General features: G+C 39.3%; 1 pseudogene; it reads right to left on the bottom strand.

Moving 5' to 3' along the window:
* Positions 1-603: 603 nt before the first annotated feature.
* On the bottom strand, positions 604-16,886 carry LOC104612029 (wall-associated receptor kinase 5 pseudogene; annotated as a pseudogene).
* Between the last annotated feature and the right edge of the window lie 271 nt (positions 16,887-17,157).

Raw genomic sequence — 17,157 nt, 5'->3', positions numbered from 1 at the left:
GAATTCAAGTTAAGATAAACAGATACCTAAAACACTAGCAAATCTGACAACGTTTTCCGTGCGTGGCCCACTAAATTTGAGGCTTGGGTTTTTATCCTTTTTCCTTTTTAGTATTACATAGTACAAAATGAATGGAGAATCAACAGGGGTTGAAATAGATCAGAGCAGAGCAAGGTTTACATGTGGTCTTGTGACCATACTACAAATAGCTCGCATTTCCATGGTTTGGATCCAAAGTCTCTGTATTTGGATTGATGCAGAATGATCAAAGAGGGATCTACTATAAAACCCTCATAATTCATCTTATTCCTTCATGCCCCCTAAACTTTATTTGTCAACTTAATTATGCTAATAGTCAACTTTTTTATTTTCCTTCAACCAAGTAGAAATCCATTAGTTATTTAGCTGGATTTGTGAATTAATAACTAAAATGTATAAAACACACTTATGGTGAAACAGCAAGGACATATGGGTATTGATAAGCATGAGAGAGGACACACAACACAAATGCAATACTCGTTAGAATGCAACAATTAAAGTTTCTAATATCTATATCTTAGTAAATATGACTAGAGGGATGGATTCTGCAGTAATGGTTGTTCATCAACTTGTTGTTTCCATACTTTTGCATCCTGTTGAAGTTGAACCTGTATCCCAAAGGCCCATAGGTTTATCTATGATGCATTCCACCTCTTGAATGTTCCATTCAACATGAGAATATCCTTCGGACCTCCTCAATCCCTCGAGTTCCAATGCAATTTCTTTCATTGTTGGCATTTCCTTTCCATTTAAACTCAAGCATATCTTTGCAATGTTGGCAACCTTTTAGAGTTCATGTTCTCTACCATCTTTCAAGACTTGAGCATCAAGAATATCAAAGAGACGATTCTCCATTATTGCAGAAATGAAATGTGTGACTATGCTTCTCTCTTCTAATGGTCTAGTGAATGAAAATGGTTCCTCCCCGGTTAGGAGCTCCACAAGAACAACCCCAAAGCTATAAACATCATTCTTTTCTGTGAGTTGACTTGATTGAAAATACTCAGGATCCAAATATCCAAAGGTCCCTTGTACTATGGTAGTTAAGTGGGTTTTATCAATTGCAATTGATCTTGAAGTCCCAAAATCAGACACCTTAGCCCTACCTTTGTCATCCAAGAGGATGGTTGAAGACTTTATGTCTCTATGGTAAATTGGTATGGAAGTTGTTGAGTGTAAGTAAGCAATTGTTCCTACAACTTCTGTGGCAATTCTTAAGCGATTGTCCCATGTTAACAAGAAACCTTCACTTTGATAATGGATATTGTAGAAAAGTGTTCCATCAGAGATGAATTCATAAACCAGTAGATGAACTTCTGTCTCTAAACAACAACCCAACAATTTAACCACATTCCTATGATTGATTTGAGAAAGTATGACAACCTCATTGATGAATTGCTCAAGTTGACTCTCGTCTACTATCTTGGATTTCTTGATAGCTACAATTCTTCCATCTGATAGCATACCTTTATAAACTGTACCCTGTCCCCCTTGACCAAGAATTCGATTTTCATTATATTGATCAGTTGCCTTTGCTAATTAATGTACCATAAAAACTTTTATTTTCTCAACATTGCCTTCTTTTGATGAAATTTGTTGTTCTAATAGCATGCCACCATTTCTTTTATAGAAGATTCCTTTGCGTTTCTTTATTTGTCTTTTCTTCAAAACATTGTACAACCAATAACTAGCTAGAAGTAGCACCATACCTAAACCTATACCTGCATGACCCATGGAAATTAAGTAGTTATGGATAACATAAGTAAGAGGAAGCTAACAAATAGAAGATTTTAATGCAACAAAGCCTATGTATGAACTTTGTTTAAAAATCTCTGATCACACATACATCTTTGAACAAAAAATGTGCATAATGGCATGGCATGCATGCCATAAAAGTTTAGAGTGGTTGTATGATGTATAAAAGAAATATCAAGAAGCAACCTAAGCAATCAAATCATGTATAAAGGCCCTAGTTAGAGTCATTCATAAATGCTCATATTACAATCAAATCATGAAAAATAAATAGTAAGAAACGTGAAAAATACAACACCATAAAATCAGACCTAAGCAAAAGGGGTAATCAAGAACACTCAGAGACAATGACTTGAGCATCCTCTATAGATCTATATCTATCTATATCTATACTACTATAAAAAGCACGAATGAGGCCTGAGATTTCTGAAATTTTTTGTGACTAAAATATCCCTCGTTTTGAATTTGGACACCTTTTATTTTGGGGACAAAAATGCAACTTTAATACCATTATTAAGTTCATTCAATTCACAAAAATGCAATTTGGACACCTTTTATTTTGGGGACAAAAATAACTCCTATTTATTTTTAGAATTCTCTAGACAAAAATAACACTCATTTTGGATTTGGACATTCTTTATTTTGGGGGCAAAAAATATATTTTCAATACTACTACTCAGTTCATTCAATTCTCTCTCATTAAATTCTATATTTAAGGTATTAACTCCTATTCTCTGAATCATATATTTAAGGTATTTTTTATCATTACATTCCATTACTTAAGTATATAAACAATTATTTTCATGTTATAAAAACCTATATTTTTAAAATCACCATAGAAATTAAACCCTTTTTTCCATCTAGGTGGTGGGTAAGTAGTTCAACCATCTAGGTCAAATGGGTCAACCCATGATGCCATAATTAAATAATAAAACTTAAAAATAAATAAATATACAAACAACATAAAAAAATAAAGAAAATCTGTACAAAATTTTGGGGCACCACTATTATTATATATCATCATATTAAACATAAATATGATACATTTTTATAAATTAAAACTTTATTAAAATAGAAGAAAGGAAGTATTTTTAATAGAAATGCCCAAATCGAGTAGGCAAAAACCTAGGTCATACAATGGCAACTCAAAAAATAAATATGATAAATATGAAATTTAAAATCAATTTGTTAAAATAAATATGGAAATAGAATATAAAATTTAAAATCAATAAAAAATGAAACCATTTTCTATTTAGGTGGTAGGTTTGTGGTTCAACCATTTGGATCAAATTGGTTAACCCATGGTGTCATAATTAAAAAATAAATTTTTTAAAATAAAGAAATACAAAAAGTTATAAAAAATACAAAAAATATAATAGAACAATTTTGGGCGCATGTCTAACATTATATATATGGCATATTAAAAACGAAGTGTAGCAAATACGAATTGTTTTTATTAATGATAGAAGTGGAATACAATAATTAGAAAATTTGATGTCTAATTGGTTATCCCACTAACTACGTCAAATGGTTCAATTAAATCACCATGTTGCTAATCAAATAAAGGTCTTTTGCAAGGAAGTAAGTGGTTTGGTGGTAAATGGAACCAGAATCATTGTCAAGTGATGGGTTAACCAAATTAAATAGTTGATTTGACCATGGGATAAAACCAATATTATAAAACTCAATTGCAATTGCATTTCCCTCCCCATTAAACAAGTTTAACTTCTTATGCCATAAAATAAATAATGAATACAAAATATAAAAAATTATAAAATTTGTAAAGAAAATTGAATATGTTCTTCATATCTATGAAAGGTATGATACCAAAAGAGTTTTAACCGATCATACCCCCAATGAATTTTAATGAATACCACTTGATTGATAGCATATGAAGGAACCTAAGATTAGCTCCAAAAGGGGAAAATGATAGAAAGTAGATTAAGATGGTTTAATTAGGTATGAACAAATGGGTAGGTTCTACCTAGAATCGAATCAAGCCGATCTTGAACCAGTCTTAAACTGGCCCTACCCATTCTGTTATAGGGTAGGGTCTGATATCAAATTCTTGGAATCGGCCCCCACTTAGGTTAGTTCTAGGGTATAGGGGTTTATCCTACCTGAACTGACCTGGTGAACTAGCCTTTGTTGAACTGACCTTGGAACCGAACTTGCCTTGAAATAAACCCCAAAATATTTTTAAGGATGTGAATATTTGAATCCATGCACTCATGGTTACAAAATCCATGGTCTCACTTGACCATCATGTTACTTAAGTGATTTGATCATTTGTTTTCATTTTAATATTTGAATGCATTTAATAAATAATGTAAAAGGTAATATTTACAAAATTTAAATTATAATGACAAATTTTGAACCATATATTAATACATTATGGTAATTTACATATTAAATTACTCGATTTGATCAATAAAGATAATATAAATTTTAAATTATATATTATGATTATTAAAAACCAAGTTTTTAAAGGACATGTTTAATTTTTTTTTAATGGGGAGAGTAAAGAAAGAACAGGTTCCATGGGTAAACCTTGGCACTAACCTCGAAACCGCCAAGGCTAGAGCCGACCCTAGAACCAACCTTCACAGGGTAGGTTCCAGTTTCAAAAACCTAGAATTGATCTCTATAGAGTAGGTTCAAGGTTCTTCCATGGAACTAAATTGAGTCGACCCATGCTTACCCCTAAAGTTTGATCATTTACACGCAAAACCATATATAACATCTATTTAAGAAGGTGATGAATTTAATGTTATGGGGGCTAGAAGAGTCGAGGGAATTGAGAATGACCTATTTGGAAGTCCTAAAAAATTATATAAGTTCCCATACATTCAACAACGGGTATAGCATTTAAGAGAATTGAATGGTGAAAGAGGATTCATGTATCTAATCCCATATAGTTTGGACAAGGCTCTTAGATGATGATGATAACGACCTAATTGGTATCACTTTTATGATATCAATTACATTATGCTTCGATTAATTATTTATCTTTTTTATATAATCTCTAATAAGAAAATTTAAATTTTATCATATTTCCACATTCAATGCGTGTGAACATTTACTAGTGGTGCAAAAGGCAAAAGTCATAAGATGCCAAAAGATGGGCATCTACCTCCAGTAAAGAGCAATTGAGCAAGTGCAACTCCCTCATTTCACATTCATTAGATTGACCATATAACATTGTCCATCCTATAATTGATGTATTTATTAAAACCTACTTTCTAGTTTGCATATTACTAAGACACCCTTATAATATGCAATTATACTTAATTGACATATCATTAGGAATTGTTTGTATTTTGTAGGTGGATATGGGCATGTGACCTCTTCAAATGAGTAGAAAATGTGAAACGGTATGGATCTAGGTTTTTTATTCCAAAAATACATCTAACAAACTCTCATATCACACACAATCAAATATTAAATTGAAGAAAAATGATCAAATCACTTAGTTGGCTCAATGGTCAAGTGAGATCATGGTCTTTGTAACCATGAGTGCTTAAGTTCAAATCATCAAATTCTTAAAATATTTTTGGAATTTATTTCAAGGTAATTCCAATTTCAATATTGATTCTTCAGGTTGGTTTGGGTAGGATAAACCCTTAGACCTGGGTGGGGGTAGGTTCTAAGAATTTGGATCCAAACCCTACCCGATAAGAGATTAGGTAGGGTTGGTTCAAGTAGGGGTGTTCAAATTCAGATGGTAAACCAAAAACCGAACTGAACCAAACGAATAAGTTTGTTTGCTTCGGTTAATTCGAGTATTGGTTCTGTTCGATTTTTATATTTTTAAAAAATTCGCTATTGGTTTTTGTTGGGTTTTGCTGAGATTTTCAACCAAACCGAACTAGTGCTTTTATTTGATAAAGTACAGTAAATATTTAATGTTCCATTTAATGTTTAATGCTTATTAATTATTATCTTTCCCAATGACCAATTGGGCTTTAGGCCCATTCTAACGTTTAATTAATAATAGTTAATTAAAACCTGGAGTAATTATTAATTATTTGTCAATAACAACCAATTTGGCAATTCCCCATTGGCATTAGGCTTTGGGCCTATTCTAACTTTTAATTAATAATAGTTAATTAATTACAACTATTAGACTTTGAGGCCATTTTGATTTTTAATTAATAACACTTGTTAATTATTAAATATTCATTAATTGTTGAATGTTTACATTAATGTGGAATCAGGGTCCAAACGAGCCAAAACAATCTGGATTCAGTTATGGTCATTTCAATTCTATCGGAGAAAATGATCAAACCAAATAGTCGGTTAGGTCCTTAGTTTTAATTGAACCGACCAATTGTACACCCCTAGGTTCAAGGGTGGTTAGAGGTTGGTCCATTAAATACCGGATAGAACTTTTTCATTCACTCACCCCTAAGTAGGAGTGTTTTTCTTTTTTAAATATTCATGTGATCATTCCTAGACAAAAACATAAATAGTTCCTAACAAAAGTTCAATTAACTAAGTTGCATATTGTAAGGGTGTTTTAATGATATAGAAATTAGAGGGTAGGTTTTAACAATACTATATGAAAATATGGGGATGTTAAAAAAGTACAGGACATTTCTTTTATTGTTTGCTACTACTTCATCTCGAAGTTGATTAACCTCCAACTCCCAAATGAAATTTTGGGGGTAGGAGACTTCACCCAGATCATAGGATCATAATCCTCCAACCGGCCTAGGTTAGGCTGATTGCGATTGGTCCGGGTTTTCGTACATCAATGATCAATCAAATAAAAGAATTGTCTGAACTTCTGATTGGATATACGTTGTTCCTGGTCAGGGGTAGTAGCCAGAGTGAATACAAGTATACAACGTGTGCTAGCGTGCTAGCTAGAGACTAAAGAAATACTCATGATGTAGGTGTACTTGGCAGGCCTTGATTGTGCCTCGTGGCATCAGCCAAATGGAATCCTGGTCTCACATCTCTAACTACCTCCAACCACTCCATGGCAAGGTCAACTATAAAAGGGGGTGCTCATCTCAAGGTAAAAGGATTTTGCTCTCACTTGCTCTCTTGATTCAGAATCTCAAAAGAACTTTCCTTAGCTATTAAGGACTAAGCTCTGATCCCTTGTCTCAAGCCTGGTCCAACCTCTCTTTGTCACTTGGATAACTTCATTGTTGGAGTCTTAACCCCTAGGATAACACCCGTGGCCTTTGACGTTTATTCTTCTCTTGCTCACAGATCAGACCCATCGGCCTCGGGCACCAACAAAATCCCCTTGTTGCCCTTGGCAGCAACAATTGGTGCCGTTTGTGGAAAACATTTTTTAAGACTCCCCTCTATAGAAAGAATTTAATTTAATTAACTAAGCATCTGATATGGCCGATAAACAAGACCACACACACAATGCTCAAAACTTGGTCACTATGGACCAATTCAAGTTGGTCCTCGACAGGCTAGACAACCTAGCCCAAAGACTTGATGAGATGGGGCATCTAAGAAGAGGCCACCCTATTGGGAGCCAAGGGCAGTATAGTGGATGCTCCACTCATGCACCACTGGTCCAGCACTCGATCGACCCCAGAAAGGTCGACCCCTCAACGTCTAATAACAGTAGCCGACGGGCCAGCAAGCCCCCGCCGAAGACCTCTTAGCTCCCTAGTCGAAGGGGTAATCTAGTAAGGTTCCATGACAATTTCCAAGACCACAACTGCCACCACCACCACCATGTAGAGAGCAATCAGAACGATGAAGTACACTCTAGCCACTACAGTCCTCTACTAAGGGCTAGAGGCCAATGCTATGCCTCTCCCCCACTAGTGTCATATCTTCGCAATCTCCTTAAGGATCATTGAGCTCGTAAGGCTCGGGATGTGTCAGCATCCAAGCACTCCAAAAATAGGGCCAACCCATTCTGCGTGAGAAAGAACATGAACGAGGTCCAGATGACTATCGACCGATGCCTCGGTAACCTCTAGGTGTAGATAGACGCCATCCAAGATCAAATCCGATAGGTAAAGGAGGGTCAAGGTGATGTCTCTACTAGTCAGAAACCCTCATCCACTCGAATGGACACCTTTACCGACTTCATTACCTTAAACTAGCTCCCGCCTCACTTCAAGGCTCCCACTTTGGAGACTTACGATGGGAGCATTGATCTAGACGACCACTTGGAGAGCTTCAGGGCACTCATGCTCTTCTATGGGTATTCTGATGCCCTGATGTGCCGAGCCTTCCAAACCACCTTCAAGGGAGTTGCGCACAGATGGTTCTCCACGCTCCCCCCTTAGTCCATCAACTTCTGGGACCAGTTTGCCAATCTCTTCCTCTTCCACTTTATTAGCAGCTAATGGTGCCAAAAGACCGTCATATCTCTTATGTCAATCAGGCAGAAGTGCGAAGCAAGTCTTCATGCATACATTGACCGGTTCAAGCGGGAAGAGCTCGAAGTAAGGGATCTAGACCCCTCGGTCTCCATGCATGTGGCCATCAACGGCCTTCGGCCCAGACCCCTTAAATGGTCCATTTCCAAGACTCCGTCCAAAAACAAGGCCGGGTTCTTAAAAAAAGCACAAAAGTACATGGCCGCCACAAAGGCCAAGGCCAGTGAGCGCCTCTAAAACTAGAGGCCAAGTCTGACCGAGGAGCCATGGACAAGAAAAGGAAAGACAGGGGAGGTCACGACCATGACCGCACCAACAAATGTAGTGAAGTGGCCAGCAAACACATATACTAATGCAAGTTGGGAATGAGGAGTACATGAAGTGGCCAGCCAAGATTAAAAGTAATCCCAAAAGAAGCAACCCCAAGAAGTACTACAAGTACCACTTGGCATTGGCTACAATACTGAGGACTGCTATGAAATCCATGATGAGATCGAGTCCCTCATCTGTCGTAGGCACCTAAAAGAGTATGTCAAAGACGATGCCAACACCTCGTCCTCGCAACGCTAGCAGCGGGCTGGGCCCCAGGCCCATCACCCCTTGGCTGGAGTTATTGATGTCATCGCTAGGGGATCAGACTAAGGCAGAGCATTGACCTCGGCCCAAAAGTCATATGCTCGGCAACTTAACATCCAAAGCCTGGAGCCTAAAAGATTGAGGCCGAAAGATGCCATCTCCTTCACCGACAATGACCTGCAAGGGATCTCACTGCCCCACGACGACGTGTTGGTAGTATCTATCACCATCGCCAACTATGTGGTGAGGAGAGTCCTCTTAGATAGCAGCTCCTTGGATGATATCTTGTTCTACAACATGTATGAGAAGATGCACATGATGCCAAATCGGTTGTAGCATATGGACATGCCGCTAGTCAAGTTCTCCAGAGAAGTCATCAAACCCAAGGGGAGGATAACCTTGCTAGTTACAATAAGGACCGAGCCTCGACAGGTCACCCGAATGACCAAGCTCTTGGTCATGAAGATAGGCTCCCCATATAATGCCATAATAGAGAAGCGGTCGTCTCATCCTATCACCTAGCCATGAAGTTCCCTACTGAGCATGGCGTGGGAGTAGTCAGGGGGACCAACAAGTGGCTAGATAGTGCTATGCTACAATGCTCAAAGGCAAGAATTGAGGAGCCTTACCGCTAGGAGGGGATCGACCTTAGGGATGAACCGACAAGTTAAGGTCAAGCCTAAGAAGACAACATGAGCAAGGTCGAGCCCACCATGAAAGCACCAATGTCAACAAACTCCTTGGTCGAAGGCACCTTCATCCAAGCCTTCAGCCAGGCCACCAAAGGAGATGAGAAGCCTCGGCTCGCCTACACTCTGCACTCGAGTGGAAGACTAGTACTTCGCACTTAGAACGCTGAGGACTAAATGTATTGTCAATAATGTAAATATGACTAGTGGAAACTTTGTGAATAAAGTATGCAAGTTCCTCTCACCTTGGCTTGAGTCACTTTAGTGTTAACGTTCTTGTCTCTTCCAATCACTAGGACCCCTCGGCCATAGTACACAACCTTAGCCAAGGTTATACGCTTAGACTAGATGTCAGCCCTAGGAACACGACTCTTAGAGGGTCACATGCCTAGTCACCTTCTTTAGCTAAGGCCAAAGCTTGCGGGACCTTGACTAAAGTTAATGAGCGGGCTTTGACAACAGCCTCAGCCTCAAAGACCCTCCAAAGGAGCAAGTCTTTGTGTAAGCCAAAGAACTGACATCGACCCTCCACTTAACACAAAACACGATGCACAAACACACTAAATGAACAATGCTACCTTACTAAGGCAAAGTCACTCTACGACCTCGACTGAACACCATTCGTTGGGCCTCCGCCACACATGAGTCCAAACTCTAAACCCTTAAAGAAGAATACACCAGGCAGGCTAAGGCAACCACCTCCCTTATTTCTCGCGAAGGAAGTGGGTACCGAGACCTCGGCGATGAGAGTTGGCCTTGGCTTGACAACCTTATGGAGGAATGCCTTCATGAGTAGCTAAGCCAGGAGTTATGAGTTTTTCAAAAAGAGGCATCTAATCGAGGAGGTTGATTCCCTTACAAAAGGAATGACAAAAAAGATGCAAAAGGATGTCTAGTGGAAGCCTCACCCCTATGCAAATGCCTTCATTGAACTTCGACATCAACACACTCGTCATCGGCCACCTCTTGTTGAGTAGGTTGTTCATCACCTTCCTAGCCCTCGGCTGGCCCCTTCACCTTGGCCGCTTGTTGGCTTGAAGGCTGCCCTAGCTGGCCAACATCAAAGTCTAGGAGAAGCGCCAGCACCTAAGCCTTGGAGTCCTCGATGCCCTCTAAGTATGGAGCAACACCGAACTAGGCCATCTCGTCCTTATAGGCCTTAGAGGCCTTATACTCCTCCACAGCTTGAACTGAGGCCACTTATAGCTTATGATCTGCCTTCTAAAGCTTTTGCCCCGCCTCGTCCAAGGAAATCCTTTCAGCCCTCAACTGCTCCCTCTTTGCTGTCACCTAGGCCTTGAGCTTCTTCAACGATCGTGCTCCCTACGAGCCACCTTAAAAAAGGACTCTCGACTGGCCTGCTCCTCAGCTAGCTGACGCTTCAGCTATTTGTTCTCCTCTTACGAGGACTGGAGCTACTACAGTAGAACCTCTACTTTGTCACAAAGGCCAACAGTGTAGGAAGGTGTTTGCAGAAACACAAAGAAAAAATCTCCATCAGCTAAAAAACAAAGTAAAATTGAGCAAGCACTAAGTGTTAGATAGTGTATAGCTCCAATCAGCTTAATGTCCATTATGACATTTATTGTAAATGAATAAAGTACATACTTGATTCATGTTATTGTGGTAATACCCTTAAACTGGACACATATGAGACTCGCGTTAGTTTAGAATCTTCACAGTCGTTGGATAGATCTAGGGAGATTTATCCTACCAAGATTGACACTAATGTGCTATTGGTTGGGGTGGCTTGTCTCAGCTACTAGGGTGAGACCTGAGGTGCATGCAGTATGGGTTTTCTTGAAACCCTAAATCGGACCAAATTCCAGTATTGCCCTGGACCTTGGAGATACATAGGCAAAACTAGAATATTACATCTCACTCCTAGACTCAATTATGGTACTGCACTAGGTGTTGGATTGGGCTATCTTTGATATGCCAATCAATGAGATCCTTAGCGGGGGTCAAAACCTGGGTATGTTGGGACAGTCCTTGGGCCTTCATAAGATGGCTAGACCCAATGACCATTTAGTGTAAATATTGGGCCCATTAAGAGCCCATGGTGATGGACTTAGGGGGTCACTGTATTCAGTAGTGAATTCGGCCAGGCCTTGTGATAGAGGCTAGGCTAAGCCCATGTGGCTGATGTGTATGTCAATGATAGGGTCCCATGCCATACAAAGAGAGACAAGCTAGCTAGCATTAAAAGGAAGTGAGCCTAAAAGTTTAATGGGCCTATAGCCCATTTCCAACTGGGCTAATTTGATTAATTAAATAGGGGCAAATCTGGGTATGGATCAACAGATAAGGATAAGAGGATAACTCTTATTCACTTAAAGTGTCCAGATCCAAATAGAGATTTGAATCAGGAAACTTCTAATTTGATTAGGAGTTGTTGATCTTGATATATAGATACGATAATGGATTATCCTTATCACTTAAAGAGTTCAGATCCAAATAAAGATTTGGATCAAGAAACTCCTAATCAGATTAGGAGATCATCTCTTTAAGTCTATATATAAAGAGCAAGGTGGACCTGAAAACTGATATCATAGAAAACACAGTTTGACTACTTCTGTCTTCAGTTCTTTCTCTCCCTCCTCTTGCCGCCCTACCCTATTCGATCTCCATTTTCTTGGAACTAATCAAGATTAGATCTTGATATTGTTTCTTGTTAGAAGAAACAATTTTGAAGCTGCATTCACTACCCCACTCGATTCTTACTGAAGAATTAGAAGTTCTTGGTGAAGAACTACTTGCTGATCCTGCCGCATCCTAAGCTGTGTCATCTTCATTGAAGAGAGGATTTGGTACACTCTTTGGGCATGAACACCTGCGTTTGGAGGAGCATTTTTGTGTGGATTCCATATCAGGTATACCTCTCTCTAATTTTGGTTTCAAATTTGGTCCAGTTTGGTTACAAGAACGAACCTTGAAAATGCAGCTTTCTAAACTGGGAATGTGATTCCCGGATGGGAGAAAAGGAATTTTTAAAATTTTGCCCAACTTTCCCACAAGGTTCGGCCATCCATATGATGGATCTCCCATCCCTCCATTGGTATCAGAGCCAGGTGCTTATCTTGAACCAAATTAGATCAGATCTGGATCTGCGCAAATGGGTGGAAGGCGTTCTATCGGATTTGCGCGGTTAGCATTTTTTCTGGGAATTGGTTCCCAGATTATGGGTGAATGATCTGGAAAATGAATCTTTATTGCTCTGTTATATTTATGAAATTGTTCTGTGAATGTTTCTGGAATATTTGGGCTACACGTGTGATGGAGATCGAAACTTTCTGGTGCCAAGATTTGCGCACCCTACTATTTCTTTTCTATTCAATTTGGTTTGTAAATAATTTTTTAAAATTTTTAGACAAATTGTATAGGAATTCGATGTGATGTAATAATAGAAATATTTATTTTCATCTACATATTGATGGAGTGCATGACAGAGGAGAAGAAGATTTCACAGAAGGAAGTTCTACGATCTGCAATTTTGAAGATTTCAATTCTGCAATTTGTGATTAATTTTCTCTGTAGGTTTGCAGGATGTCCAAGAAAATGATAATGCAGTCCTCTAATTTCATTTCTTGATAATTTTGATTATCTGGATTTAATTTATTTTTTAAACCGTTATTCTTGAATTAAATCTTGAACTGGACACCAAAACTTGGGCTGATTTGTACCAGATTTGGTCCAAACTAGTTGGACCAAATTGTTGGTTCGATGGGGTGGGTGTTTTTGACCCAAATTTGATTTCGGCCAGAGGGTTGATGGCCCACTTCAAGTTTTAATTCGCCCCCTGTAAAACACAGTTTTAATATGTTAAAACAGCATTAGCCCTGATTCAGCTATATGGGTCGAATTGCTTTTTGCAATACAACCCATGTACCTAGATTATGTTATATGATAATGTTATGGGCTCTATTGGGCTAATACTGATTTAACCTAATTAATTTAGGGTTTTAGAGATATTTTAATTGATTGTATCAATTTGTTTCATGCATGTGATGTATGGATGCGTGATGTGTTGAATGCACATCATTGCCATGGTGTCCATGAGATCATTGGATCATCTCTCTGATTGATGGGCCCTACATCAGCTTTCTCCCCAAGGGGAACCGTGAGGAACCCTAACTGTTTAGGGCCCGTTTAAATCTAACTTTGAGAAAGTCAGTGGGAGCCACTTTGATTTGACCTAAATCAAAATTAGGGCATAATATTTTGTTCCCTCCTGTGAAATATATATGCATGTAATAGGGAGATTCATATGATGACTCACTAAAGGCCTTCCATCATTAGCATGAAGATGGGTCCTTTAGTAATGACGAGATGCATTATAAAATTAGGCTATCCGTTTGTTGTTGGATCAGTTGGATTATTTCATTAGATGATAGGGGCATCATAAACTGATGTGGGAGGGGCCTATCCTAAAATGGAAGACTCTCTCATGATACCTTGGCGTTCACGAATATGATGGGTAAGAACTTATTAGACAAAAAGGTTTAACCTAAAATGGCAATGAACCTTGTTTGATAGAGGCTAGAGGAAAATCTCATAAGATGAGTGGATATGATCCTTCATAGAAGGTGGTGGGGCTATGCAGCTGAAACAGTTGGCTCCATGCACTGTATGTGGTTTCCCACATTACCAGAGACATAGTTCGCGGTCTCTGTCACTGAGATAGGAGGGAAATCTTAGAGATGAACAAATGGAAATGGAATATTGATTAAAAGTCATTTCTATGCAGATAACATGAATCAAATCAGGTTGTGGACTAATATTTGCTTTGCCTATTATTAGAAATGGCAAACGGAAAATTTGCTAAACTGTTGGACGATAATAAGCTTAAGGGCCCAAATTACGCTAACTAGTTCCGTAACTTTATGCTAGTTTTGACGTCCGAGAAATTGAACAAAGTTGTTAAGAACCCTGCTCTGGATTGTCCGGGTGATAGGGCTTCTGAGGCCCGCAGGAGGGAATATCAAGAATGGGAGGAGAAAAACTCTCTTGCCCGGTACTACATCATAGCCTCCTTAGACAAATAGAGACAACAATAGTTCAATCAAATCGAAGTGTCCAATGATATCTTGGATGGTCTAAAGACCATGTACGAAGAGCATAATCGTTCTACTCGTCGAAATGTCCTAAAGCAGTTTATGACCGCACAAATATCCAAGAACCAGTTGGTTCATGACCATTGTCTTAAGATGATGGGATATATTAATGAACTAGAGGCTTTTGGATCTGGGATAGATCATGTCACCAAAGTTGATGTCATCCTGAATTCTTAGCTCCTTCCTTCAATCAGTTCATTATGAATTATAATATGAACAAACTAAATGTTAGTCTTCAGGAACTCAGCAATATGTTGTAGAGGGCTGAAGAACTGATAAAGAAGGATGAGCCCATAGCCATTGTTGAAGGTGGCAAATTGGACAAGAAGAAGAGGAAGGCAAAGAAAAAACCTCAAAAGAAAGTTAGCAATGCAAAAAGGCAGAAGAAGGACAAAGCATCAGATGCTTGTCACTTTTGCAAGCAGACCAGCCATGGAAGAGGAATTGTCCTCAATGCCTGGAGACCAAGAAACAAGGTAATTTTGAATCCTTTGTCATAGAGACCAATATGTTCGTCACTTCTGGTTGGTGGCTGAGGTCTTTAGGATCACAAGCGAGAACTCAAGGATCGAGCGAATAGTGAGGACTCGCTTAACCAGCGCACCTGTTTAAAGGAAAACGCACGACTCAGATTGCTTTGATCCAACGACCATGGAATTGCCGAACTGATAGCCTGAACCAACGTGTTACATGTTGTGTCGACCTCGGGGAGATGAAACAATGCCGAAGGAACAAGTCGGTCCGCCCATTGACTCCAGGTCAGGAGCAACCCAAACTAGATGACCCTTCATGTCGTCTTGCACACGGCCACAATCGTTTAACACTGACACCCATCCCGCACATGGATCCGCTCCGGATGACGACGACACCCGTACGGGGCATGGCTAGCGAACGTGGACCCTTCACACCCGTGCTGGCCACGATCCTACGCTCTCGGCCCATCGTGATCCTCTAATTAGGTGAGAAGCAAACAAGAAAATAGTCGCCACATAGTCGCCAAGAAGAGTCCTCAATAGCCAAGACCGACACCTCCACACAATTGCATGATACTCTCTTCGACTGAAGCCGAGGTCTTTGCTCAACACGCCATCTGATGCCTCAACACAACTATATAGTACTCTCTTCAACTAAGGTTGAGGCCTCTGCTTAATGCACTGCCCGACCTCGACCACTACAACCTCATATCACACCACATGGCATCAGCCATGTGTACTTGGCAGGCCCCATATCACACCACATGGCATCAGCCAGATGGGATCGTAGCTGCACATCTCTAATTGCCTCCAACCACTCCATGGCAAGGTCAGCTATAAAGGGGGTGCTCATCTCAAGGTAAAAGGATCTTACTCTCACTTGCTCCTTTTGCATTCAGAATTTCATGAGAACTTTCCTTAACTATTAAGAACTAAGCTCACAACCCTCGTCTCAAGCCTACTCCGAACCCTCTTTCTCTCACTTGGCTAACTTGACCATTCGAATCTCCGCCCCTGACATAAAACTTAGGGCCTATGACGCTTATTTTTCTCCTGCTCACAGGTGGGAGCCATCTGCCTCGGACACCAGCGAAATCCCCTCGGCCCCATCCTTAGCAGCAACAACACAGATTGTTGTTGTAGAAAAAAGTAAAAGAAAAGGGGAGGGCGTTAGATTCAACGACCACAATTGGCCTTCAACAGTCAACACCATGATTTTGTCGTGTTTTCCAAATCTCCATGGCTGCCTGAGTTGGTTCTGCCCTTGCTACTTATCAATCTCCCTGGATGATTTTGTTTTCAAAACCATTTTATCGTTGGGGTTTTTGTGGAAATTCTGTTTTCTAATGGATGCGGTATTGAACTAACACTTTCATGTTATCGGGAATGAAAATTTTATTACCTATGCAGACTTGAATCACTCGAAATTTTGTCTGTGAAGGTGGTGGAGGAGGAATAGGGATGCAACCACTCCCATTTCGTCTTCCGTCGCCCTCTGTACCAGATGGGCAAGAACAATTGTAACTCCCAGCCGTATTTGTGCAAATCGTTGATGGTAAGCAGTCATTCAAGGTAGGATCCGAGCATTCATTTATATCTGCAAACAATTTATGAAAAATTGGACTAATGGAGATCAAATTTTTAGAGAGACTCTTTTTTTCTGTCAGAGTTCAGGAAGGTGAAATTAAATATTAAAAATCAAGTACCTTGGCATCCATGTTGGAGATAAGGGTTGCCTTGGTATCCATCCAAACATTTGCATAGATATCCAAGATCGTTAGGAGACTTATGACATCCGCTGTTGTTGCCACACGCGTAAGTAGTCGCGTTTCTCATTGTAACATTTTCGCAAGATTCATTTTCTATTGACCAGTCCATTACTGTTGGAACCCTTCCTCTGTTCTTGGTATAGAAATCAAAGCCAAAAAGATCAGCTACCGATAATATTCCGTTAAATTCGTATCCATTAATATTCATTAATATTAATATTCCGTTAATATTAATATTCCTCTGTTCATTAATATTCATTAATATTAAATTCGTATCCTTCCTCTGTTCTACTTTTACCATTTGTATCCATTAATATTCCGTTAAATTCGTATACAGGTGATGTATATATTCTTTTTAAAACCCAATTTTACTCGTATCA

The sequence above is a fragment of the Nelumbo nucifera genome, chromosome 2, assembly GCF_055504915.1.
Source record: "Nelumbo nucifera cultivar China Antique chromosome 2, China Antique-T2T, whole genome shotgun sequence".
In the NCBI taxonomy this organism is placed as follows: domain Eukaryota; kingdom Viridiplantae; phylum Streptophyta; class Magnoliopsida; order Proteales; family Nelumbonaceae; genus Nelumbo; species Nelumbo nucifera.
The sequence above is the reverse complement of the archived record's forward strand: the minus strand, read 5'-3'. Positions and strand labels throughout refer to the sequence as shown.